We start from the raw sequence: 25,321 nt of genomic DNA, 5'->3' as shown, positions 1-25,321 counted from the left end.
AGATTGAGACACAAGAGGACCTACTCTCTCTCTCTACTAAAGGGTGAGACACAAGAGGACCTACTCTCTCTCTACTAAAGGGTTAGACACAAGAGGACCTACTCTCTCTCTACTAAAGATTGAGACACAAGAGGACCTACTCTCTCTCTACTAAAGGGATAGACACAAGAGGACCTCCTCTCTCTCTCTGCACTAAAGGTTTAGACACAAGAGGACTTACTCTCTCTCTACTAAAGGGTTAGATACAAGAGGACCTACTCTCTCTCTCTACTAAAGGGTTAGACAGAAGAGGATCTACTCTCTCTCTGCTAAAGGGTTAGACACACGAGGACCTACTCTCTCTACTAAGGGTTAGACTCAAGAGAGTCTACTCTCTCTCTACTAAAGGGTTACACTTAAGAGGACCTACTCTCTCTCTCTCTACTAAAGGTTTAGACACAAGAGGACCTACTCTCTCTCTACTAAAGGGTTAGACAGACGAGGACCTACTCTCTCTCTCTCTCTACTAAAGGTTTAGACACAAGAGGACCTACTCTCTCTCTCTACTAAAGGGTTAGACAGACGAGGACCTACTCTCTCTCTACTAAAGGGTTAGACACAAGAGGACTTACTCTCTCTTTCTCTACTAAAGAGTAAGACACAAGAGGACCTACTCTCTCTCTCCACTAAAGGGTTAGACACAAGAGGACTTACTCTCTCTCTCTCTACTAAAGGTTTAGACACAAGAGGACCTACTCTCTCTCTCTACTAAAGGGTTAGACAGACGAGGACCTACTGTCTCTCTACTAAAGGGTTAGACACAAGAGGACTTACTCTCTCTTTCTCTACTAAAGAGTAAGACACAAGAGGACCTACTCTCTCTCTCCACTAAAGGGTTAGACACAAGAGGACCTACTCTCTCTACTAAAGGGTTAGACACAAGAGCACCTACTCACTCTCTCTCTACTAAAGGGTTAGACACAAGAGGACCTACTCTCTCTCTCCACTAAAGGGTTAGACACAAGAGGACCTACTCTCTCTACTAAAGGGTTAGACAGAAGAGGATCTACTCTCTCTCTTCTAAAGGGTTAGACACAAGAGGACCTACTCTCTCTCTCTACTAAAGGTTTAGACACAAGAGGACCTACTCTCTCTCTACTAAAGGGTTAGACACAAGAGGACCTACTCTCTCTCTCTACTAAAGGTTTAGACACAAGAGGACCTACTCTCTCTCTACTAAAGGGTTAGACACAAGAGGACCTACACTCTCTCTCTACTAAAGGGTTAGACACAAGAGGACCTACTCTCTCTCTACTAAAGGTTTAGACACAAAAGGACCTACTCTCTGTCTCTACTAAAGGGTTAGACACAAGAGCACCTACTCACTCTCTCTCTACTAAAGGGTTAGACACAAGAGGACCTACTCTCTCTCTACTAAAGGGTTAGACACAAGAAGACCTACTCTCTGTCTCTACTAAAGGGTTAGACACAAGAGCACCTACTCACTCTCTCTCTACTAAAGGGTTAGACACAAGAGGACCTACTCTCTCTCTTCTAAAGGGTTAGACACAAGAGGACCTACTCTCTGTCTCTACTAAAGGGTTAGACACAAGAGCACCTACTCACTCTCTCTCTACTAAAGGGTTAGACACAAGAGGACCTACTCTCTCTCTTCTAAAGGGTTAGACACAAGAGGACCTACTCTCTCTCTACTAAAGGGTTAGACACAAGAGGACCTACTCTCTCTCTCTCTACTAAAGGGTTAGACACAAGAGGATCTACTCTCTCTCTCTACTAAAGGGTTAGACACAAGAGGACCTACTCTCTCTCTACTAAAGGGTTAGACACAAGAGGACCTACTCTCTCTCTACTAAAGGGTTAGACACAAGAGGACCTACTCTCTCTACTAAAGGGTTAGACACAAGAGGACCTACTCTCTCTCTTCTAAAGGGTTAGACACAAGAGGACCTACTCTCTCTCTACTAAAGGGTTAGACACAAGAGGACCTACTCTCTCTACTAAAGGGTTAGACACAAGAGGACCTACTCTCTCTACTAAAGGGTTAGACACAAGAGGACCTACTCTCTCTACTAAAGGGTTAGACACAAGAGGACCTACTCTCTCTCTCTCTCTCTACTAAAGGTTTAGACACAAGAGGACCTACTCTCTCTCTACTAAAGGGTTAGACACAAGAGGACCTACTCTCTCTACTAAAGGGTTAGACACAAGAGGACCTACTCTCTCTCTCTACTAAAGGGTTAGACACAAGAGGACCTACTCTCTCTCTCTCTCTCTACTAAAGGTTTAGACACAAGAGGACCTACTCTCTCTCTCTCTCTCTACTAAAGGGTTAGACACGAGGACCTACTCTCTCTTTCTCTACTAAAGAGTAAGACACAAGAGGACTTACTCTCTCTCTCTCTTTACTAAAGGATTAGACACAAGAGGACCTACTCTCTCTCTCTCTCTTTACTAAAGGATTAGACACAAGGACCTACTCTCTCTCTCCACTAAAGGGTTAGACACAAGAGGAACTACTCTCTCTCGACTAAAGGGTTAGACACAAGAGGACCTACTCTCTCTCTCTCTCTACTAAAGGGTTAGACACAAGAGGACCTACTCTCTCTCTACTAAAGGGTTAGACACAAGAGGACCTACTCTCTCTCTACTAAAGGGTTAGACACAAGAGGACCTACTCTCTCTCTCTCTCTACTAAAGGGTTACACTTAAGAGGACCTACTCTCTCTCTCTCTACTAAAGGTTTAGACACAAGAGGACCTACTCTCTCTCTACTAAAGGGTTAGACACAAGAGGACCTACTCTCTCTCTACTAAAGGGTTAGACAGACGAGGACCTACTCTCTCTCTCTCTCTCTACTAAAGGTTTAGACACAAGAGGACCTACTCTCTCTCTCTACTAAAGGGTTAGACACAAGAGGACCTACTCTCTCTTTCTCTACTAAAGAGTAAGACACAAGAGGACCTACTCTCTCTCTACTAAAGGGTTAGACACAAGAGGACTACTCTCTCTCTCTCTACTAAAGGGTTAGACACAAGAGGACCTACTCTCTCTCTACTAAAGGGTTAGACACAAGAGGACCTACTCTCTCTCTACTAAAGGGTTAGACACAAGAGGACCTACTCTCTCTTTCTCTACTAAAGGGTTAGACACAAGAGGACCTACTCTCTCTCTACTAAAGGGTTAGACACAAGAGGACCTACTCTCTCTCTCTCTACTAAAGGTTTAGACACAAGAGGACCTACTCTCTCTCTACTAAAGGGTTAGACACAAGAGGACCTACTCTCTCTCTACTAAAGGGTTAGACACAAGAGGACCTACTCTCTCTCTCTCTCCTACTAAAGGTTTAGACACAAGAGGACCTACTCTCTCTCTCACTAAAGGGTTAGACACAAGAGGACCTACTCTCTCTCTACTAAAGGGTTAGACACAAGAGGACCTACTCTCTCTCTACTAAAGGGTTAGACACAAGAGGACCTACTCTCTCTCTCTATTAAAGAGTAAGACACAAGAGGACCTACTCTCTCTCTCTCTCCTTACTAAAGGATTAGATACAAGAGGACCTACTCTCTCTCTCTACTAAAGGGTTAGACACAAGAGGACCTACTCTCTCTCTACTAAAGGGTTAGACACAAGAGGACCTACTCTCTCTCTCTCTACTAAAGGGTTAGACACAAGAGGACCTACTCTCTCTCTACTAAAGGGTTAGACACAAGAGGACCTACTCTCTCTCTACTAAAGGGTTAGACACAAGAGGACCTACTCTCTCTCTCTCTACTAAAGGGTTAGACACAAGAGGACCTACTCTCTCTCTACTAAAGGGTTAGACACAAGAGGACCTACTCTCTCTCTCTCTCTACTAAAGGGTTAGACACAAGAGGACCTACTCTCTCTCTCTCACTAAAGGGTTAGACACAAGAGGACCTACTCTCTCTCTCTCACTAAAGGGTTAGACACAAGAGGACCTACTCTCTCTCTGCTAAAGGGTTAGACACAAGAGGACCTACTCTCTCTCTACTAAAGGGTTAGACACAAGAGGACCTACTCTCTCCCTCTCTACTAAAGGGTTAGACACAAGAGGACCTACTCTCTCTACTAAAGGGTTAGACACAAGAGGACCTACTCTCTCTACTAAAGGGTTAGACACAAGAGGACCTACTCTCTCTCTACTAAAGGGTTAGACACAAGAGCACCTACTCTCTCTACTAAAGGGTTAGACACAAGAGGACCTACTCTCTCTCTCTCACTAAAGGGTTAGACACAAGAGGACCTACTCTCTCTCTACTAAAGGGTTAGACACAAGAGGACCTACTCTCTCTACTAAAGGGTTAGACACAAGAGGACCTACTCTCTCTCTACTAAAGGGATAGACACAAGAGGACCTACTCTCTCTACTAAAGGGTTAGACACAAGAGGACCTACTCTCTCTACTAAAGGGTTAGACACAAGAGGACCTACTCTCTCTCTACTAAAGGGTTAGACACAAGAGGACCTACTCTCTCTCTACTAAAGGGTTAGACACAAGAGGACCTACTCTCTCTCTACTAAAGGGTTAGACACAAGAGGACCTACTCTCTCTCTCTCTACTAAAGGGTTAGACACAAGAGGACCTACTCTCTCTCTACTAAAGGGTTAGACACAAGAGGACCTACTCTCTCTCTCTACTAAAGGGTTAGACACAAGAGGACCTACTCTCTCTACTAAAGGGTTAGACACAAGAGAGTCTACTCTCTCTTTCTCTACTAAAGGGTTAGACACAAGAGGACCTACTCTCTCTCTCTCTCTACTAAAGGGTTAGACACAAGAGGACCTACTCTCTCTCTCTACTAAAGGGTTAGACACAAGAGGACCTACTCTCTCTCTCTCTGCTAAAGGGTTAGACACAAGAGGACCTACTCTCTCTCTCTACTAAAGGGTTAGACACAAGAGGACCTACTCTCTCTCTCTACTAAAGGGTTAGACACAAGAGGACCTACTCTCTCTCTACTAAAGGGTTAGACACAAGAGGACCTACTCTCTCTCTCTACTAAAGGGTTAGACACAAGAGGACCTACTCTCTCTCTCTACTAAAGGGTTAGACACAAGAGGACCTACTCTCTCTCTCTACTAAAGGGTTAGACACAAGAGGACCTACTCTCTCTCTACTAAAGGGTTAGACACAAGAGGACCTACTCTCTCTCTACTAAAGGGTTAGACACAAGAGGACCTACTCTCTCTCTCTACTAAAGGGTTAGACACAAGAGGACCTACTCTCTCTCTACTAAAGGGTTAGACACAAGAGGACCTACTCTCTCTACTAAAGGGTGAGACACAAGAGGACCTACTCTCTCTCTCTACTAAAGGGTTAGACACAAGAGGACCTACTCTCTCTCTACTAAAGGGTTAGACACAAGAGGACCTACTCTCTCTCTACTAAAGGGTTAGACACAAGAGGACCTACTCTCTCTACTAAAGGGTTAGACACAAGAGGACCTACTCTCTCTCTACTAAAGGGTTAGACACAAGAGGACCTACTCTCTCTCTACTAAAGGGTTAGACACAAGAGGACCTACTCTCTCTCTACTAAAGGGTTAGACACAAGAGGACCTACTCTCTCTCTACTAAAGGGTTAGACACAAGAGGACCTACTCTCTCTCTACTAAAGGGTTAGACACAAGAGGACCTACTCTCTCTCTACTAAAGGGTTAGACACAAGAGGACCTACTCTCTCTCTACTAAAGGGTTAGACACAAGAGGACCTACTCTCTCTCTCTACTAAAGGGTTAGACACAAGAGGACCTACTCTCTCTCTACTAAAGGGTTAGACACAAGAGGACCTACTCTCTCTCTACTAAAGGGTTAGACACAAGAGGACCTACTCTCTCTCTCTCTACTAAAGGGTTAGACACAAGAGGACCTACTCTCTCTCTACTAAAGGGTTAGACACAAGAGGACCTACTCTCTCTCTACTAAAGGGTTAGACACAAGAGGACCTACTCTCTCTACTAAAGGGTTAGACACAAGAGGACCTACTCTCTCTCTCTACTAAAGGGTTAGACACAAGAGGACCTACTCTCTCTCTCTACTAAAGGGTTAGACACAAGAGGACCTACTCTCTCTCTACTAAAGGGTTAGACACAAGAGGACCTACTCTCTCTCTCTACTAAAGGGTTAGACACAAGAGGACCTACTCTCTCTCTACTAAAGGGTTAGACACAAGAGGACCTACTCTCTCTCTACTAAAGGGTTAGACACAAGAGGACCTACTCTCTCTCTCTACTAAAGGGTTAGACACAAGAGGACCTACTCTCTCTCTACTAAAGGGTTAGACACAAGAGGACCTACTCTCTCTCTACTAAAGGGTTAGACACAAGAGGACCTACTCTCTCTCTCTACTAAAGGGTTAGACACAAGAGGACCTACTCTCTCTCTACTAAAGGGTTAGACACAAGAGGACCTACTCTCTCTCTACTAAAGGGTTAGACACAAGAGGACCTACTCTCTCTCTCTACTAAAGGGTTAGACACAAGAGGACCTACTCTCTCTCTCTCTACTAAAGGGTTAGACACAAGAGGACCTACTCTCTCTCTCTCTCTACTAAAGGGTTAGACACAAGAGGACCTACTCTCTCTCTACTAAAGGGTTAGACACAAGAGGACCTACTCTCTCTCTACTAAAGGGTTAGACACAAGAGGACCTACTCTCTCTCTACTAAAGGGTTAGACACAAGAGGACCTACTCTCTCTCTACTAAAGGGTTAGACACAAGAGGACCTACTCTCTCTCTACTAAAGGGTTAGACACAAGAGGACCTACTCTCTCTCTACTAAAGGGTTAGACACAAGAGGACCTACTCTCTCTCTACTAAAGGGTTAGACACAAGAGGACCTACTCTCTCTCTCTACTAAAGGGTTAGACACAAGAGGACCTACTCTCTCTACTAAAGGGTTAGACACAAGAGGACCTACTCTCTCTCTACTAAAGGGTTAGACACAAGAGGACCTACTCTCTCTCTACTAAAGGGTTAGACACAAGAGGACCTACTCTCTCTCTCTACTAAAGGGTTAGACACAAGAGGACCTACTCTCTCTCTACTAAAGGGTTAGACACAAGAGGACCTACTCTCTCTCTACTAAAGGGTTAGACACAAGAGGACCTACTCTCTCTCTACTAAAGGGTTAGACACAAGAGGACCTACTCTCTCTCTACTAAAGGGTTAGACACAAGAGGACCTACTCTCTCTCTACTAAAGGGTTAGACACAAGAGGACCTACTCTCTCTCTCTACTAAAGGGTTAGACACAAGAGGACCTACTCTCTCTCTACTAAAGGGTTAGACACAAGAGGACCTACTCTCTCTCTCTACTAAAGGGTTAGACACAAGAGGACCTACTCTCTCTCTACTAAAGGGTTAGACACAAGAGGACCTACTCTCTCTCTCTACTAAAGGGTTAGACACAAGAGGACCTACTCTCTCTCTCTACTAAAGGGTTAGACACAAGAGGACCTACTCTCTCTCTCTACTAAAGGGTTAGACACAAGAGGACCTACTCTCTCTCTCTACTAAAGGGTTAGACACAAGAGGACCTACTCTCTCTCTCTACTAAAGGGTTAGACACAAGAGGACCTACTCTCTCTCTCTACTAAAGGGTTAGACACAAGAGGACCTACTCTCTCTCTACTAAAGGGTTAGACACAAGAGGACCTACTCTCTCTCTCACTAAAGGGTTAGACACAAGAGGACCTACTCTCTCTCTACTAAAGGGTTAGACACAAGAGGACCTACTCTCTCTCTCTACTAAAGGGTTAGACACAAGAGGACCTACTCTCTCTCTACTAAAGGGTTAGACACAAGAGGACCTACTCTCTCTCTACTAAAGGGTTAGACACAAGAGGACCTACTCTCTCTCTCTACTAAAGGGTTAGACACAAGAGGACCTACTCTCTCTCTACTAAAGGGTTAGACACAAGAGGACCTACTCTCTCTCTACTAAAGGGTTAGACACAAGAGGACCTACTCTCTCTCTACTAAAGGGTTAGACACAAGAGGACCTACTCTCTCTCTACTAAAGGGTTAGACACAAGAGGACCTACTCTCTCTCTACTAAAGGGTTAGACACAAGAGGACCTACTCTCTCTCTACTAAAGGGTTAGACACAAGAGGACCTACTCTCTCTCTACTAAAGGGTTAGACACAAGAGGACCTACTCTCTCTCTACTAAAGGGTTAGACACAAGAGGACCTACTCTCTCTCTACTAAAGGGTTAGACACAAGAGGACCTACTCTCTCTCTACTAAAGGGTTAGACACAAGAGGACCTACTCTCTCTCTCTACTAAAGGGTTAGACACAAGAGGACCTACTCTCTCTCTACTAAAGGGTTAGACACAAGAGGACCTACTCTCTCTCTCTACTAAAGGGTTAGACACAAGAGGACCTACTCTCTCTCTACTAAAGGGTTAGACACAAGAGGACCTACTCTCTCTCTACTAAAGGGTTAGACACAAGAGGACCTACTCTCTCTCTCTACTAAAGGGTTAGACACAAGAGGACCTACTCTCTCTCTCTACTAAAGGGTTAGACACAAGAGGACCTACTCTCTCTCTACTAAAGGGTTAGACACAAGAGGACCTACTCTCTCTCTACTAAAGGGTTAGACACAAGAGGACCTACTCTCTCTCTACTAAAGGGTTAGACACAAGAGGACCTACTCTCTCTCTACTAAAGGGTTAGACACAAGAGGACCTACTCTCTCTCTACTAAAGGGTTAGACACAAGAGGACCTACTCTCTCTCTACTAAAGGGTTAGACACAAGAGGACCTACTCTCTCTCTACTAAAGGGTTAGACACAAGAGGACCTACTCTCTCTCTCTACTAAAGGGTTAGACACAAGAGGACCTACTCTCTCTCTCTACTAAAGGGTTAGACACAAGAGGACCTACTCTCTCTCTACTAAAGGGTTAGACACAAGAGGACCTACTCTCTCTCTACTAAAGGGTTAGACACAAGAGGACCTACTCTCTCTCTCTACTAAAGGGTTAGACACAAGAGGACCTACTCTCTCTCTCTACTAAAGGGTTAGACACAAGAGGACCTACTCTCTCTCTACTAAAGGGTTAGACACAAGAGGACCTACTCTCTCTCTACTAAAGGGTTAGACACAAGAGGACCTACTCTCTCTCTACTAAAGGGTTAGACACAAGAGGACCTACTCTCTCTCTACTAAAGGGTTAGACACAAGAGGACCTACTCTCTCTCTCTACTAAAGGGTTAGACACAAGAGGACCTACTCTCTCTCTACTAAAGGGTTAGACACAAGAGGACCTACTCTCTCTCTACTAAAGGGTTAGACACAAGAGGACCTACTCTCTCTCTACTAAAGGGTTAGACACAAGAGGACCTACTCTCTCTCTCTACTAAAGGGTTAGACACAAGAGGACCTACTCTCTCTCTACTAAAGGGTTAGACACAAGAGGACCTACTCTCTCTCTCTCTACTAAAGGGTTAGACACAAGAGGACCTACTCTCTCTCTACTAAAGGGTTAGACACAAGAGGACCTACTCTCTCTCTACTAAAGGGTTAGACACAAGAGGACCTACTCTCTCTCTACTAAAGGGTTAGACACAAGAGGACCTACTCTCTCTCTACTAAAGGGTTAGACACAAGAGGACCTACTCTCTCTCTACTAAAGGGTTAGACACAAGAGGACCTACTCTCTCTCTCTACTAAAGGGTTAGACACAAGAGGACCTACTCTCTCTCTACTAAAGGGTTAGACACAAGAGGACCTACTCTCTCTCTACTAAAGGGTTAGACACAAGAGGACCTACTCTCTCTCTACTAAAGGGTTAGACACAAGAGGACCTACTCTCTCTCTACTAAAGGGTTAGACACAAGAGGACCTACTCTCTCTCTCTACTAAAGGGTTAGACACAAGAGGACCTACTCTCTCTCTACTAAAGGGTTAGACACAAGAGGACCTACTCTCTCTCTACTAAAGGGTTAGACACAAGAGGACCTACTCTCTCTCTCTACTAAAGGGTTAGACACAAGAGGACCTACTCTCTCTCTACTAAAGGGTTAGACACAAGAGGACCTACTCTCTCTCTACTAAAGGGTTAGACACAAGAGGACCTACTCTCTCTCTACTAAAGGGTTAGACACAAGAGGACCTACTCTCTCTCTACTAAAGGGTTAGACACAAGAGGACCTACTCTCTCTCTACTAAAGGGTTAGACACAAGAGGACCTACTCTCTCTCTCTACTAAAGGGTTAGACACAAGAGGACCTACTCTCTCTCTACTAAAGGGTTAGACACAAGAGGACCTACTCTCTCTCTACTAAAGGGTTAGACACAAGAGGACCTACTCTCTCTCTCTACTAAAGGGTTAGACACAAGAGGACCTACTCTCTCTCTACTAAAGGGTTAGACACAAGAGGACCTACTCTCTCTCTCTACTAAAGGGTTAGACACAAGAGGACCTACTCTCTCTCTACTAAAGGGTTAGACACAAGAGGACCTACTCTCTCTCTACTAAAGGGTTAGACACAAGAGGACCTACTCTCTCTCTCTACTAAAGGGTTAGACACAAGAGGACCTACTCTCTCTCTACTAAAGGGTTAGACACAAGAGGACCTACTCTCTCTCTACTAAAGGGTTAGACACAAGAGGACCTACTCTCTCTCTACTAAAGGGTTAGACACAAGAGGACCTACTCTCTCTCTACTAAAGGGTTAGACACAAGAGGACCTACTCTCTCTCTACTAAAGGGTTAGACACAAGAGGACCTACTCTCTCTCTCTCACTAAAGGGTTAGACACAAGAGGACCTACTCTCTCTCTCTACTAAAGGGTTAGACACAAGAGGACCTACTCTCTCTCTACTAAAGGGTTAGACACAAGAGGACCTACTCTCTCTCTCTACTAAAGGGTTAGACACAAGAGGACCTACTCTCTCTCTCTACTAAAGGGTTAGACACAAGAGGACCTACTCTCTCTCTCTACTAAAGGGTTAGACACAAGAGGACCTACTCTCTCTCTACTAAAGGGTTAGACACAAGAGGACCTACTCTCTCTCTACTAAAGGGTTAGACACAAGAGGACCTACTCTCTCTCTCTACTAAAGGGTTAGACACAAGAGGACCTACTCTCTCTCTACTAAAGGGTTAGACACAAGAGGACCTACTCTCTCTCTCTACTAAAGGGTTAGACACAAGAGGACCTACTCTCTCTCTCTACTAAAGGGTTAGACACAAGAGGACCTACTCTCTCTCTCACTAAAGGGTTAGACACAAGAGGACCTACTCTCTCTCTACTAAAGGGTTAGACACAAGAGGACCTACTCTCTCTCTCTACTAAAGGGTTAGACACAAGAGGACCTACTCTCTCTCTCACTAAAGGGTTAGACACAAGAGGACCTACTCTCTCTCTACTAAAGGGTTAGACACAAGAGGACCTACTCTCTCTCTACTAAAGGGTTAGACACAAGAGGACCTACTCTCTCTCTACTAAAGGGTTAGACACAAGAGGACCTACTCTCTCTCTTACTAAAGGGTTAGACACAAGAGGACCTACTCTCTCTCTACTAAAGGGTTAGACACAAGAGGACCTACTCTCTCTCTACTAAAGGGTTAGACACAAGAGGACCTACTCTCTCTCTACTAAAGGGTTAGACACAAGAGGACCTACTCTCTCTCTACTAAAGGGTTAGACACAAGAGGACCTACTCTCTCTCTACTAAAGGGTTAGACACAAGAGGACCTACTCTCTCTCTACTAAAGGGTTAGACACAAGAGGACCTACTCTCTCTCTCTACTAAAGGGTTAGACACAAGAGGACCTACTCTCTCTCTACTAAAGGGTTAGACACAAGAGGACCTACTCTCTCTCTACTAAAGGGTTAGACACAAGAGGACCTACTCTCTCTCTACTAAAGGGTTAGACACAAGAGGACCTACTCTCTCTCTCACTAAAGGGTTAGACACAAGAGGACCTACTCTCTCTCTACTAAAGGGTTAGACACAAGAGGACCTACTCTCTCTCTCTACTAAAGGGTTAGACACAAGAGGACCTACTCTCTCTCTACTAAAGGGTTAGACACAAGAGGACCTACTCTCTCTCTACTAAAGGGTTAGACACAAGAGGACCTACTCTCTCTCTACTAAAGGGTTAGACACAAGAGGACCTACTCTCTCTCTACTAAAGGGTTAGACACAAGAGGACCTACTCTCTCTCTACTAAAGGGTTAGACACAAGAGGACCTACTCTCTCTCTACTAAAGGGTTAGACACAAGAGGACCTACTCTCTCTCTACTAAAGGGTTAGACACAAGAGGACCTACTCTCTCTCTCTACTAAAGGGTTAGACACAAGAGGACCTACTCTCTCTCTACTAAAGGGTTAGACACAAGAGGACCTACTCTCTCTCTACTAAAGGGTTAGACACAAGAGGACCTACTCTCTCTCTCACTAAAGGGTTAGACACAAGAGGACCTACTCTCTCTCTACTAAAGGGTTAGACACAAGAGGACCTACTCTCTCTCTACTAAAGGGTTAGACACAAGAGGACCTACTCTCTCTCTCACTAAAGGGTTAGACACAAGAGGACCTACTCTCTCTCTACTAAAGGGTTAGACACAAGAGGACCTACTCTCTCTCTACTAAAGGGTTAGACACAAGAGGACCTACTCTCTCTCTACTAAAGGGTTAGACACAAGAGGACCTACTCTCTCTCTACTAAAGGGTTAGACACAAGAGGACCTACTCTCTCTCTACTAAAGGGTTAGACACAAGAGGACCTACTCTCTCTCTACTAAAGGGTTAGACACAAGAGGACCTACTCTCTCTCTACTAAAGGGTTAGACACAAGAGGACCTACTCTCTCTCTACTAAAGGGTTAGACACAAGAGGACCTACTCTCTCTCTCTACTAAAGGGTTAGACACAAGAGGACCTACTCTCTCTCTACTAAAGGGTTAGACACAAGAGGACCTACTCTCTCTCTACTAAAGGGTTAGACACAAGAGGACCTACTCTCTCTCTACTAAAGGGTTAGACACAAGAGGACCTACTCTCTCTCTCTACTAAAGGGTTAGACACAAGAGGACCTACCTCTCTCTCTACTAAAGGGTTAGACACAAGAGGACCTACTCTCTCTCTCTACTAAAGGGTTAGACACAAGAGGACCTACTCTCTCTCTACTAAAGGGTTAGACACAAGAGGACCTACTCTCTCTCTCACTAAAGGGTTAGACACAAGAGGACCTACTCTCTCTCTACTAAAGGGTTAGACACAAGAGGACCTACTCTCTCTCTCTACTAAAGGGTTAGACACAAGAGGACCTACTCTCTCTCTACTAAAGGGTTAGACACAAGAGGACCTACTCTCTCTCTCTACTAAAGGGTTAGACACAAGAGGACCTACTCTCTCTCTACTAAAGGGTTAGACACAAGAGGACCTACTCTCTCTCTCTACTAAAGGGTTAGACACAAGAGGACCTACTCTCTCTCTCTACTAAAGGGTTAGACACAAGAGGACCTACTCTCTCTCTCACTAAAGGGTTAGACACAAGAGGACCTACTCTCTCTCTCTACTAAAGGGTTAGACACAAGAGGACCTACTCTCTCTCTACTAAAGGGTTAGACACAAGAGGACCTACTCTCTCTCTCTACTAAAGGGTTAGACACAAGAGGACCTACTCTCTCTCTACTAAAGGGTTAGACACAAGAGGACCTACTCTCTCTCTCTACTAAAGGGTTAGACACAAGAGGACCTACTCTCTCTCTACTAAAGGGTTAGACACAAGAGGACCTACTCTCTCTCTACTAAAGGGTTAGACACAAGAGGACCTACTCTCTCTCTACTAAAGGGTTAGACACAAGAGGACCTACTCTCTCTCTACTAAAGGGTTAGACACAAGAGGACCTACTCTCTCTCTACTAAAGGGTTAGACACAAGAGGACCTACTCTCTCTCTACTAAAGGGTTAGACACAAGAGGACCTACTCTCTCTCTCTACTAAAGGGTTAGACACAAGAGGACCTACTCTCTCTCTCACTAAAGGGTTAGACACAAGAGGACCTACTCTCTCTCTACTAAAGGGTTAGACACAAGAGGACCTACTCTCTCTCTACTAAAGGGTTAGACACAAGAGGACCTACTCTCTCTCTACTAAAGGGTTAGACACAAGAGGACCTACTCTCTCTCTACTAAAGGGTTAGACACAAGAGGACCTACTCTCTCTCTCTACTAAAGGGTTAGACACAAGAGGACCTACTCTCTCTCTACTAAAGGGTTAGACACAAGAGGACCTACTCTCTCTCTACTAAAGGGTTAGACACAAGAGGACCTACTCTCTCTCTACTAAAGGGTTAGACACAAGAGGACCTACTCTCTCTCTCACTAAAGGGTTAGACACAAGAGGACCTACTCTCTCTCTACTAAAGGGTTAGACACAAGAGGACCTACTCTCTCTCTACTAAAGGGTTAGACACAAGAGGACCTACTCTCTCTCTACTAAAGGGTTAGACACAAGAGGACCTACTCTCTCTCTCTACTAAAGGGTTAGACACAAGAGGACCTACTCTCTCTCTACTAAAGGGTTAGACACAAGAGGACCTACTCTCTCTCTACTAAAGGGTTAGACACAAGAGGACCTACTCTCTCTCTCTACTAAAGGGTTAGACACAAGAGGACCTACTCTCTCTCTACTAAAGGGTTAGACACAAGAGGACCTACTCTCTCTCTACTAAAGGGTTAGACACAAGAGGACCTACTCTCTCTCTCTACTAAAGGGTTAGACACAAGAGGACCTACTCTCTCTCTACTAAAGGGTTAGACACAAGAGGACCTACTCTCTCTCTACTAAAGGGTTAGACACAAGAGGACCTACTCTCTCTCTACTAAAGGGTTAGACACAAGAGGACCTACTCTCTCTCTACTAAAGGGTTAGACACAAGAGGACCTACTCTCTCTCTCTACTAAAGGGTTAGACACAAGAGGACCTACTCTCTCTCTCTCTCTACTAAAGGGTTAGACACAAGAGGACCTACTCTCTCTCTCTACTAAAGGGTTAGACACAAGAGGACCTACTCTCTCTCTACTAAAGGGTTAGACACAAGAGGACCTACTCTCTCTCTCTACTAAAGGGTTAGACACAAGAGGACCTACTCTCTCTCTCTCTACTAAAGGGTTAGACACAAGAGGACCTACTCTCTCTCTACTAAAGGGTTAGACACAAGAGGACCTACTCTCTCTCTCACTAAAGGGTTAGACACAAGAGGACCTACTCTCTCTCTACTAAAGGGTTAGACACAAGAGGACCTACTCTCTCTCTCTACTAAAGGGTTAGACACAAGAGGACCTACTCTCTCTCTACTAAAGGGTTAGACACAAGAGGACCTACTCTCTCTCTCTACTAAAGGGTTAGACACAAGAGGACCTACTCTCTCTCTACTAAAGGGTTAGACACAAGAGGACCTACTCTCTCTCTACTAAAGGGTTAGACACAAGAGGACCTACTCTCTCTCTCCACTAAAGGGTTAGACACAAGAGGACCTACTCTCTCTCTACTAAAGGGTTAGACACAAGAGGACCTACTCTCTCTCTACTAAAGGGTTAGACACAAGAGGACCTACTCTCTCTCTCTCACTAAAGGGTTAGACACAAGAGGACCTACTCTCTCTCTACTAAAGGGTTAGACACAAGAGGACCTACTCTCTCTCTCTACTAAAGGGTTAGACACAAGAGGACCTACTCTCTCTCTACTAAAGGGTTAGACACAAGAGGACCTACTCTCTCTCTACTAAAGGGTTAGACACAAGAGGACCTACTCTCTCTCTCTACTAAAGGGTTAGACACAAGAGGACCTACTCTCTCTCTCTACTAAAGGGTTAGACACAAGAGGACCTACTCTCTCTCTACTAAAGGGTTAGACACAAGAGGACCTACTCTCTCTCTCTACTAAAGGGTTAGACACAAGAGGACCTACTCTCTCTCTACTAAAGGGTTAGACACAAGAGGACCTACTCTCTCTCTACTAAAGGGTTAGACACAAGAGGACCTACTCTCTCTCTCTACTAAAGGGTTAGACACAAGAGGACCTACTCTCTCTCTCTACTAAAGGGTTAGACACAAGAGGACCTACTCTCTCTCTACTAAAGGGTTAGACACAAGAGGACCTACTCTCTCTCTCTACTAAAGGGTTAGACACAAGAGGACCTACTCTCTCTCTACTAAAGGGTTAGACACAAGAGGACCTACTCTCTCTCTCTACTAAAGGGTTAGACACAAGAGGACCTACTCTCTCTCTCTACTAAAGGGTTAGACACAAGAGGACCTACTCTCTCTCTCTCTCTACTAAAGGGTTAGACACAAGAGGACCTACTCTCTCTCTACTAAAGGGTTAGACACAAGAGGACCTACTCTCTCTCTACTAAAGGGTTAGACACAAGAGGACCTACTCTCTCTCTCTACTAAAGGGTTAGACACAAGAGGACCTACTCTCTCTCTACTAAAGGGTTAGACACAAGAGGACCTACTCTCTCTCTACTAAAGGGTTAGACACAAGAGGACCTACTCTCTCTCTACTAAAGGGTTAGACACAAGAGGACCTACTCTCTCTCTACTAAAGGGTTAGACACAAGAGGACCTACTCTCTCTCTACTAAAGGGTTAGACACAAGAGGACCTACTCTCTCTCTACTAAAGGGTTAGACACAAGAGGACCTACTCTCTCTCTACTAAAGGGTTAGACACAAGAGGACCTACTCTCTCTCTCTACTAAAGGGTTAGACACAAGAGGACCTACTCTCTCTCTACTAAAGGGTTAGACACAAGAGGACCTACTCTCTCTCTACTAAAGGGTTAGACACAAGAGGACCTACTCTCTCTCTCACTAAAGGGTTAGACACAAGAGGACCTACTCTCTCTCTACTAAAGGGTTAGACACAAGAGGACCTACTCTCTCTCTACTAAAGGGTTAGACACAAGAGGACCTACTCTCTTTCTCTCTACTAAAGGGTTAGACACAAGAGGACCTACTCTCTCTCTACTAAAGGGTTAGACACAAGAGGACCTACTCTCTCTCTACTAAAGGGTTAGACACAAGAGGACCTACTCTCTCTCTCTACTAAAGGGTTAGACACAAGAGGACCTACTCTCTCTCTCTACTAAAGGGTTAGACACAAGAGGACCTACTCTCTCTCTCTACTAAAGGGTTAGACACAAGAGGACCTACTCTCTCTCTACTAAAGGGTTAGACACAAGAGGACCTACTCTCTCTCTACTAAAGGGTTAGACACAAGAGGACCTACTCTCTCTCTACTAAAGGGTTAGACACAAGAGGACCTACTCTCTCTCTCTCTCTACTAAAGGGTTAGACACAAGAGGACCTACTCTCTCTCTACTAAAGGGTTAGACACAAGAGGACCTACTCTCTCTCTCTACTAAAGGGTTAGACACAAGAGGACCTACTCTCTCTCTCTCCTACTAAAGGGTTAGACACAAGAGGACCTACTCTCTCTCTACTAAAGGGTTAGACACAAGAGGACCTACTCTCTCTCTACTAAAGGGTTAGACACAAGAGGACCTACTCTCTCTCTCTCTACTAAAGGGTTAGACACAAGAGGACCTACTCTCTCTCTACTAAAGGGTTAGACACAAGAGGACCTACTCTCTCTCTACTAAAGGGTTAGACACAAGAGGACCTACTCTCTCTCTCCACTAAAGGGTTAGACACAAGAGGACCTACTCTCTCTCTACTAAAGGGTTAGACACAAGAGGACCTACTCTCTCTCTACTAAAGGGTTAGACACAAGAGGACCTACTCTCTCTCACTAAAGGGTTAGACACAAGAGGACCTACTCTCTCTCTCTCTCTACTAAAGGGTTAGACACAAGAGGACCTACTCTCTCTCTACTAAAGGGTTAGACACAAGAGGACCTACTCTCTCTCTACTAAAGGGTTAGACACAAGAGGACCTACTCTCTCTCTCTACTAAAGGGTTAGACACAAGAGGACCTACTCTCTCTCTACTAAAGGGTTAGACACAAGAGGACCTACTCTCTCTCTCTACTAAAGGGTTAGACACAAGAGGACCTACTCTCTCTCTACTAAAGGGTTAGACACAAGAGGACCTACTCTCTCTCTCTCACTAAAGGGTTAGACACAAGAGGACCTACTCTCTCTCTACTAAAGGGTTAGACACAAGAGGACCTACTCTCTCTCTCTACTAAAGGGTTAGACACAAGAGGACCTACTCTCTCTCTACTAAAGGGTTAGACACAAGAGGACCTACTCTCTCTCTCTACTAAAGGGTTAGACACAAGAGGACCTACTCTCTCTCTCTCTACTAAAGGGTTAGACACAAGAGGACCTACTCTCTCTCTCTACTAAAGGGTTAGACACAAGAGGACCTACTCTCTCTCTCTACTAAAGGGTTAGACACAAGAGGACCTACTCTCTCTCTACTAAAGGGTTAGACACAAGAGGACCTACTCTCTCTCTACTAAAGGGTTAGACACAAGAGGACCTACTCTCTCTCTACTAAAGGGTTAGACACAAGAGGACCTACCTCTCTCTCTACTAAAGGGTTAGACACAAGAGGACCTACTCTCTCTCTCTACTAAAGGGTTAGACACAAGAGGACCTACTCTCTCTCTCTCCACTAAAGGGTTAGACACAAGAGGACCTACTCTCTCTCTACTAAAGGGTTAGACACAAGAGGACCTACTCTCTCTACTAAAGGGTTAGACACAAGAGGACCTACTCTCTCTCTCTACTAAAGGGTTAGACACAAGAGGACCTACTCTCTCTCTACTAAAGGGTTAGACACAAGAGGACCTACTCTCTCTACTAAAGGGTTAGACACAAGAGGACCTACTCTCTCTCTCTACTAAAGGGTTAGACACAAGAGGACCTACTCTCTCTCTACTAAAGGGTTAGACACAAGAGGACCTACTCTCTCTACTAAAGGGTTAGACACAAGAGGACCTACTCTCTCTCTACTAAAGGGTTAGACACAAGAGGACCTACTCTCTCTCTACTAAAGGGTTAGACACAAGAGGACCTACTCTCTCTCTACTAAAGGGTTAGACACAAGAGGACCTACTCTCTCTCTACTAAAGGGTTAGACACAAGAGGACCTACTCTCTCTCTACTAAAGGGTTAGACACAAGAGGACCTACTCTCTCTCTACTAAAGGGTTAGACACAAGAGGACCTACTCTCTCTCTACTAAAGGGTTAGACACAAGAGGACCTACTCTCTCTCTACTAAAGGGTTAGACACAAGAGGACCTACTCTCTCTCTACTAAAGGGTTAGACACAAGAGGACCTACTCTCTCTCACTAAAGGGTTAGACACAAGAGGACCTACTCTCTCTCTACTAAAGGGTTAGACACAAGAGGACCTACTCTCTCTCTCCACTAAAGGGTTAGACACAAGAGGACCTACTCTCTCTCTACTAAAGGGTTAGACACAAGAGGACCTACTCTCTCTCTACTAAAGGGTTAGACACAAGAGGACCTACTCTCTCTCTCTACTAAAGGGATAGACACAAGAGGACCTACTCTCTCTCTACTAAAGGGTTAGACACAAGAGGACCTACTCTCTCTCTACTAAAGGGTTAGACACAAGAGGACCTACTCTCTCTCTACTAAAGGGATAGACACAAGAGGACCTACTCTCTCTCTCTACTAAAGGGTTAGACACAAGAGGACCTACTCTCTCTACTAAAGGGTTAGACACAAGAGGACCTACTCTCTCTCTCTCACTAAAGGGTTAGACACAAGAGGACCTACTCTCTCTCTCTCTCTACTAAAGGGTTAGACACAAGAGGACTTACTCTCTCTCTACTAAAGGGTTAGACACAAGAGGACTTACTCTCTCTTTCTCTACTAAAGGCTAAGACACAAGAGGACCTACTCTCTCTCTACTAAAGGGTTAGACACAAGAGGACCTACTCTCTCTCTCTCACTAAAGGGTTAGACACAAGAGGACCTACTCTCTCTATTAAAGGGTTAGACACAAGAGGACCTACTCTCTCTCTCTCTCTACTAAAGGGTTAGACACAAGAGGACCTACTCTCTCTCTACTAAAGGGTTAGACACAAGAGGACCTACTCTCTCTCTCTCCACTAAAGGGTTAGACACAAGAGGACCTACTCTCTCTCTACTAAAGGGTTAGACACAAGAGGACCTACTCTCTCTCTACTAAAGGGTTAGACACAAGAGGACCTACTCTCTCTACTAAAGGGTTAGACACAAGAGGACCTACTCTCTCTACTAAAGGGTTAGACAGAAGAGGATCTACTCTCTCTCTACTAAAGGGTTAGACACAAGAGGACCTACTCTCTCTCTCTCTCTACTAAAGGTTTAGACAGAAGAGGACCTACTCTCTCTACTAAAGGGTTAGACACAAGAGGACCTACTCTCTCTACTAAAGGGTTAGACAGAAGAGGACCTACTCTCTCTCTACTAAAGGGTTAGACACAAGAGGACCTACTCTCTCTACTAAAGGGTTAGACACAAGAGGACCTACTCTCTCTACTAAAGGGTTAGACAGAAGAGGATCTACTCTCTCTCTACTAAAGGGTTAGACACAAGAGGACCTACTCTCTTCTCTACTAAAGGGTTAGACACAAGAGGACCTACTCTCTGTCTCTACTAAAGGGTTAGACACAAGAGGACCTACTCTCTGTCTCTACTAAAGGGTTAGACACAAGAGGACCTACTCTCTGTCTCTACTAAAGGGTTAGACACAAGAGGACCTACTCTCTCTCTACTAAAGGGTTAGACACAAGAGGACCTACTCTCTGTCTCTACTAAAGGGTTAGACACAAGAGGACCTACTCTCTCTACTAAAGGGTTAGACACAAGAGGACCTACTCTCTCTTTCTCTACTAAAGGCTAAGACACAAGAGGACCTACTCTCTCTCTCTCTCTCTCTACTAAAGGGTTAGACACAGAGGACCTACTCTCTCTCTCTACTAAAGGGTTAGACACAAGAGGACCTACTCTCTCTCTCTCTCTCTCTCTACTAAAGGGTTAGACACAAGAGGACCTACTCTCTCTCCACTAAAGGGTTAGACACAAGAGGACCTACTCTCTCTCTCTACTAAAGGGTTAGACACAAGAGGACCTACTCTCTCTCTCTACTAAAGGGTTAGACACAAGAGGACCTACTCTCTCTCTCTCTCTCTCTACTAAAGGATTAGACACAAGGACCTACTCTCTCTCCACTAAAGGGTTAGACACAAGAGGACCTACTCTCTCTCTACTAAAGGGATAGACACAAGAGGACCTACTCTCTCTCTACTAAAGGGTTAGACACAAGAGGACCTACTCTCTCTCTCTACTAAAGGGTTAGACACAAGAGGACCTACTCTCTCTCTACTAAAGGGTTAGACACAAGAGGACCTACTCTCTCTACTAAAGGGTTAGACACAGAGGACCTACTCTCTCTCTCTACTAAAGGGTTAGACACAAGAGGACCTACTCTCTCTCTCTCTGCTAAAGGGTTAGATACAAGAGGACCTACTCTCTCTCTACTAAAGGGTTAGACACAAGAGGACCTACTCTCTCTCTCTATTAAAGGGTTATACACAAGAAGACCTACTCTCTCTCTACTAAAGGGTTAGACACAAGAGGACCTACTCTCTCTCTACTAAAGGGTTAGACACAAGAGGACCTACTCTCTCTCTGCTAAAGGGTTAGACACAAGAGGACCTACTCTCTCTCTCTACTAAAGGGTTAGACAGAAGAGGACCTACTCTCTCTCTACTAAAGGGTTAGACACAAGAGGACCTACTCTCTCTCTACTAAAGGGTTAGACACAAGAGGACCTACTCTCTCTCTCTACTAAAGGGTTAGACAGAAGAGGATCTACTCTCTCTATACTAAAGGGTTAGACACAAGAGGACCTACTCTCTCTCTACTAAAGGGTTAGACACAAGAGGAACTACTCTCTCTCTCTACTAAAGGGTTAGACACAAGAGGACCTACTCTCTCTCTACTAAAGGGTTAGACACAAGAGGACCTACTCTCTCTCTACTAAAGGGTTAGACACAAGAGGACCTACTCTCTCTACTAAAGGGTTAGACACAAGAGGACCTACTCTCTCTCTCTCTCTACTAAAGGGTTAGACACAAGAGGACCTACTCTCTCTCTACTAAAGGGTTAGACTCAAGAGGACCTACTCTCTCTCTATTAAAGGGTTAGACACAAGAGGACCTACTCTCTCTACTAAAGTGTTAGACACAAGAGGACCTACTCTCTCTCTCTACTAAAGGGTTAGACACAAGAGGACCTACTCTCTCTCTCTACTAAAGGGTTAGACACAAGAGGACCTACTCTCTCTACTAAAGGGTTAGACACAAGAGGACCTACTCTCTCTCTACTAAAGGGTTAGACACAAGAGGACCTACTCTCTCTCTACTAAAGGGTTAGACACAAGAGGACCTACTCTCTCTCTCTACTAAAGGGTTAGACACAAGAGGATCTACTCTCTCTCTACTAAAGGGTTAGACACAAGAGGACCTACTCTCTCTACTAAAGGTTTAGACACAAGAGGACCTACTCTCTCTCTTCTAAAGGGTTAGACACAAGAGGAACTACTCTCTCTCTACTAAAGGGTTAGACACAAGAGGACCTACTCTCTCTACTAAAGGGTTAGACAGACGAGGACCTACTCTCTCTCTACTAAAGGGATAGACACAAGAGGACCTACTCTCTCTACTAAAGGGTTAGACACAAGAGGACCTACTCTCTCTCTACTAAAGGGTTAGACACAAGAGGACCTACTCTCTCTCTCTCACTAAAGGGTTAGACACAAGAGGACCTACTCTCTCTCTACTAAAGGGTTAGACACAAGGACCTACTCTCTCTCTCTACTAAAGGGTTAGACACAAGAGGACCTACTCTCTCTCTACTAAAGGGTTAGACACAAGAGGACCTACTCTCTCTCTACTAAAGGGTTAGACACAAGAGGACCTACTCTCTCTCTACTAAAGGGTTAGACACAAGAGGACCTACTCTCTCTCTACTAAAGGGTTAGACACAAGAGCACCTACTCTCTCTCTCTCTCTCTCTCTCTACTAAAGGGATAGACACGAGGACCTACTCTCTCTCTACTAAAGGGTTAGACACAAGAGGACCTACTCTCTCTCTCTACTAAAGGGTTAGACACAAGAGGACCTACTCTCTCTACTAAAGGGTTAGACACAAGAGGACCTACTCTCTCTCTCTCTCTACTAAAGGGTTAGACACAAGAGGACCTACTCTCTCTCTACTAAAGGGTTAGACACAAGAGGACCTACTCTCTCTCTACTAAAGGGTTAGACACAAGAGGACCTACTCTCTCTCTACTAAAGGGTTAGACACAAGAGGACCTACTCTCTCTCTCTCTCTACTAAAGGGTTAGACACAAGAGGACCTACTCTCTCTCTACTAAAGGGTTAGAAACAAGAGGACCTACTCTCTCTCTCTCTCTACTAAAGGGTTAGACACAAGAGGATCTACTCTCTCTCTACTAAAGGGTTAGACACAAGAGGACCTACTCTCTCTACTAAAGGGTTAGACACAAGAGGACCTACTCTCTCTCTCTACTAAAGGGTTAGACACAAGAGGACCTACTCTCTCTACTAAAGGGTTAGACACAAGAGGACCTACTCTCTCTCTACTAAAGGGTTAGACACAAGAGGACCTACTCTCTCTCTCTCTACTAAAGGGTTAGACAGAAGAGGATCTACTCTCTCTCTACTAAAGGGTTAGACACAAGAGGATCTACTCTCTCTCTCTCTACTAAAGGGTTAGACACAAGAGGACCTACTCTCTCTCTCTACTAAAGGGTTAGACACAAGAGGACCTACTCTCTCGCTACTAAAGGGTTAGACACAAGAGGACCTACTCTCTCTCTACTAAAGGGTTAGACACAAGAGGATCTACTCTCTCTCTCTCTACTAAAGGGTTGGACACAAGAGGACCTACTCTCTCTCTCTACTAAAGGGTTAGACACAAGAGGACCTACTCTCTCTCTACTAAAGGGTTAGACACAAGAGGACCTACTCTCTCTCTACTAAAGGGTTAGACAGAAGACCCAATGTTAATACCACATGTATTAACATCTGTTTCATCCATTTAGCTATGTAAAGGTTTTACTGTCTAACAATCACATCATAATTACGGTTTCTCTCTCTCTTTCAGGTGCATTAAATCTCAACTTTTTTCAGATTTGTAAACTTTTTGTAAGGAGAGACTTTCAGAGACAAGATGATGGATCAGAATTGATCTGCTAACTCTGGACAGTAGATCTTCAGTTCTCCAGCTATGACAATCAAAAGCCAACTGCAACACACACAGAGACACAGCTGGAAAGAGGGAGTGGCCTAGAGGAGCTGTGGGAGGAGTGACAGACGCTGAGGAACAGAGAGGCGGGGTCTAATGGAAAAGTCCCGCCCCCAACGCTAAACACACTAATCCCATATCCACGAAACCATACACCCTTCGCTCTGTGTGTGCTATATGAAAGAAGTGGACTACACCATCAGCTCGGAATTACCAGCATCTGTACATAGACTCCAACTCCAGCCACAGACCCATAACCTCACCACAACATTGAAACAGTTAAGACAACGTTACTAATGTTCCATCAGTGTTTTCTAACGTTCAGGCTTTTAGCCAGGACCACAGACCCACAACCACACCCAGGGGCGGACTGGCCATCTGGCATTTTGGGCAAATTCCAGATGGGCTGGTCCATTTTAAGCCCAGTGGGCCTATCTAACTTTTTTTCACGCAAAAAGATCACTATTTGGCTAATAAGAAATGGGCCTATGTGTTAGAAATGCCAGGGCCAATTTCTGGTCCAAGTCCACCCCTGACCACAGCTGTGCTACAACAGCCCTACACAACGTTCCATCATCGTTTCTCTAAAGTTCTGCCATGGTCTCTGCTCTGATGGAAGGACTCCAGCATGGAGACACTACATCCTGTGTTTCACTGTTTTTACTAGGAGGGAAAGAGACCCGACACACACTCTGACCCCAAAGAGACTGACGTGTGTGTGTGTGTGTAACCACGCGGATGGACTTGTGTGTGTATGTATGTGTGTGTTTGGGGTCTAAAGGGGTAGAGCTCTACATTTGAAATGGTGGATGGATGAACAGGGCTTCTCTTCCTTCTTTTACTCACTCCTTTTTTCTGTGGTCTCGTGTTGTTTGGTGTTTTTTGTGATAAACAGTTGTATATGTCTGTTAATGTCATGATGTATCTACAGCGCAATATTTCAATACATTCTGATCTGGCCATTGGTGAACTGCCTGGACTCCTAATGCTTTATAGGGTGGGGGAGGGATGT

General features: G+C 44.7%; 1 protein-coding gene across 1 annotated transcript in view; it reads left to right on the top strand.

Moving 5' to 3' along the window:
- Positions 1-25,279, top strand: part of LOC123724005 (uncharacterized) — a 29,691-nt gene extending 4,412 nt beyond the window's left edge. Inside the window, exon 3 of the mRNA XM_045709450.2 lies at positions 24,169-25,279. The gene's annotated coding sequence lies outside the window, so the exon portion shown is untranslated. The remainder of the gene's footprint in view (positions 1-24,168) is intronic.
- The last annotated feature ends 42 nt before the right edge of the window (positions 25,280-25,321 follow it).

This window comes from Salmo salar, chromosome 27 (genome assembly GCF_965601325.2).
Source record: "Salmo salar chromosome 27, fSalSal1, whole genome shotgun sequence".
NCBI lineage: Eukaryota > Metazoa > Chordata > Actinopteri > Salmoniformes > Salmonidae > Salmo > Salmo salar.
The sequence above is the reverse complement of the archived record's forward strand: the minus strand, read 5'-3'. Positions and strand labels throughout refer to the sequence as shown.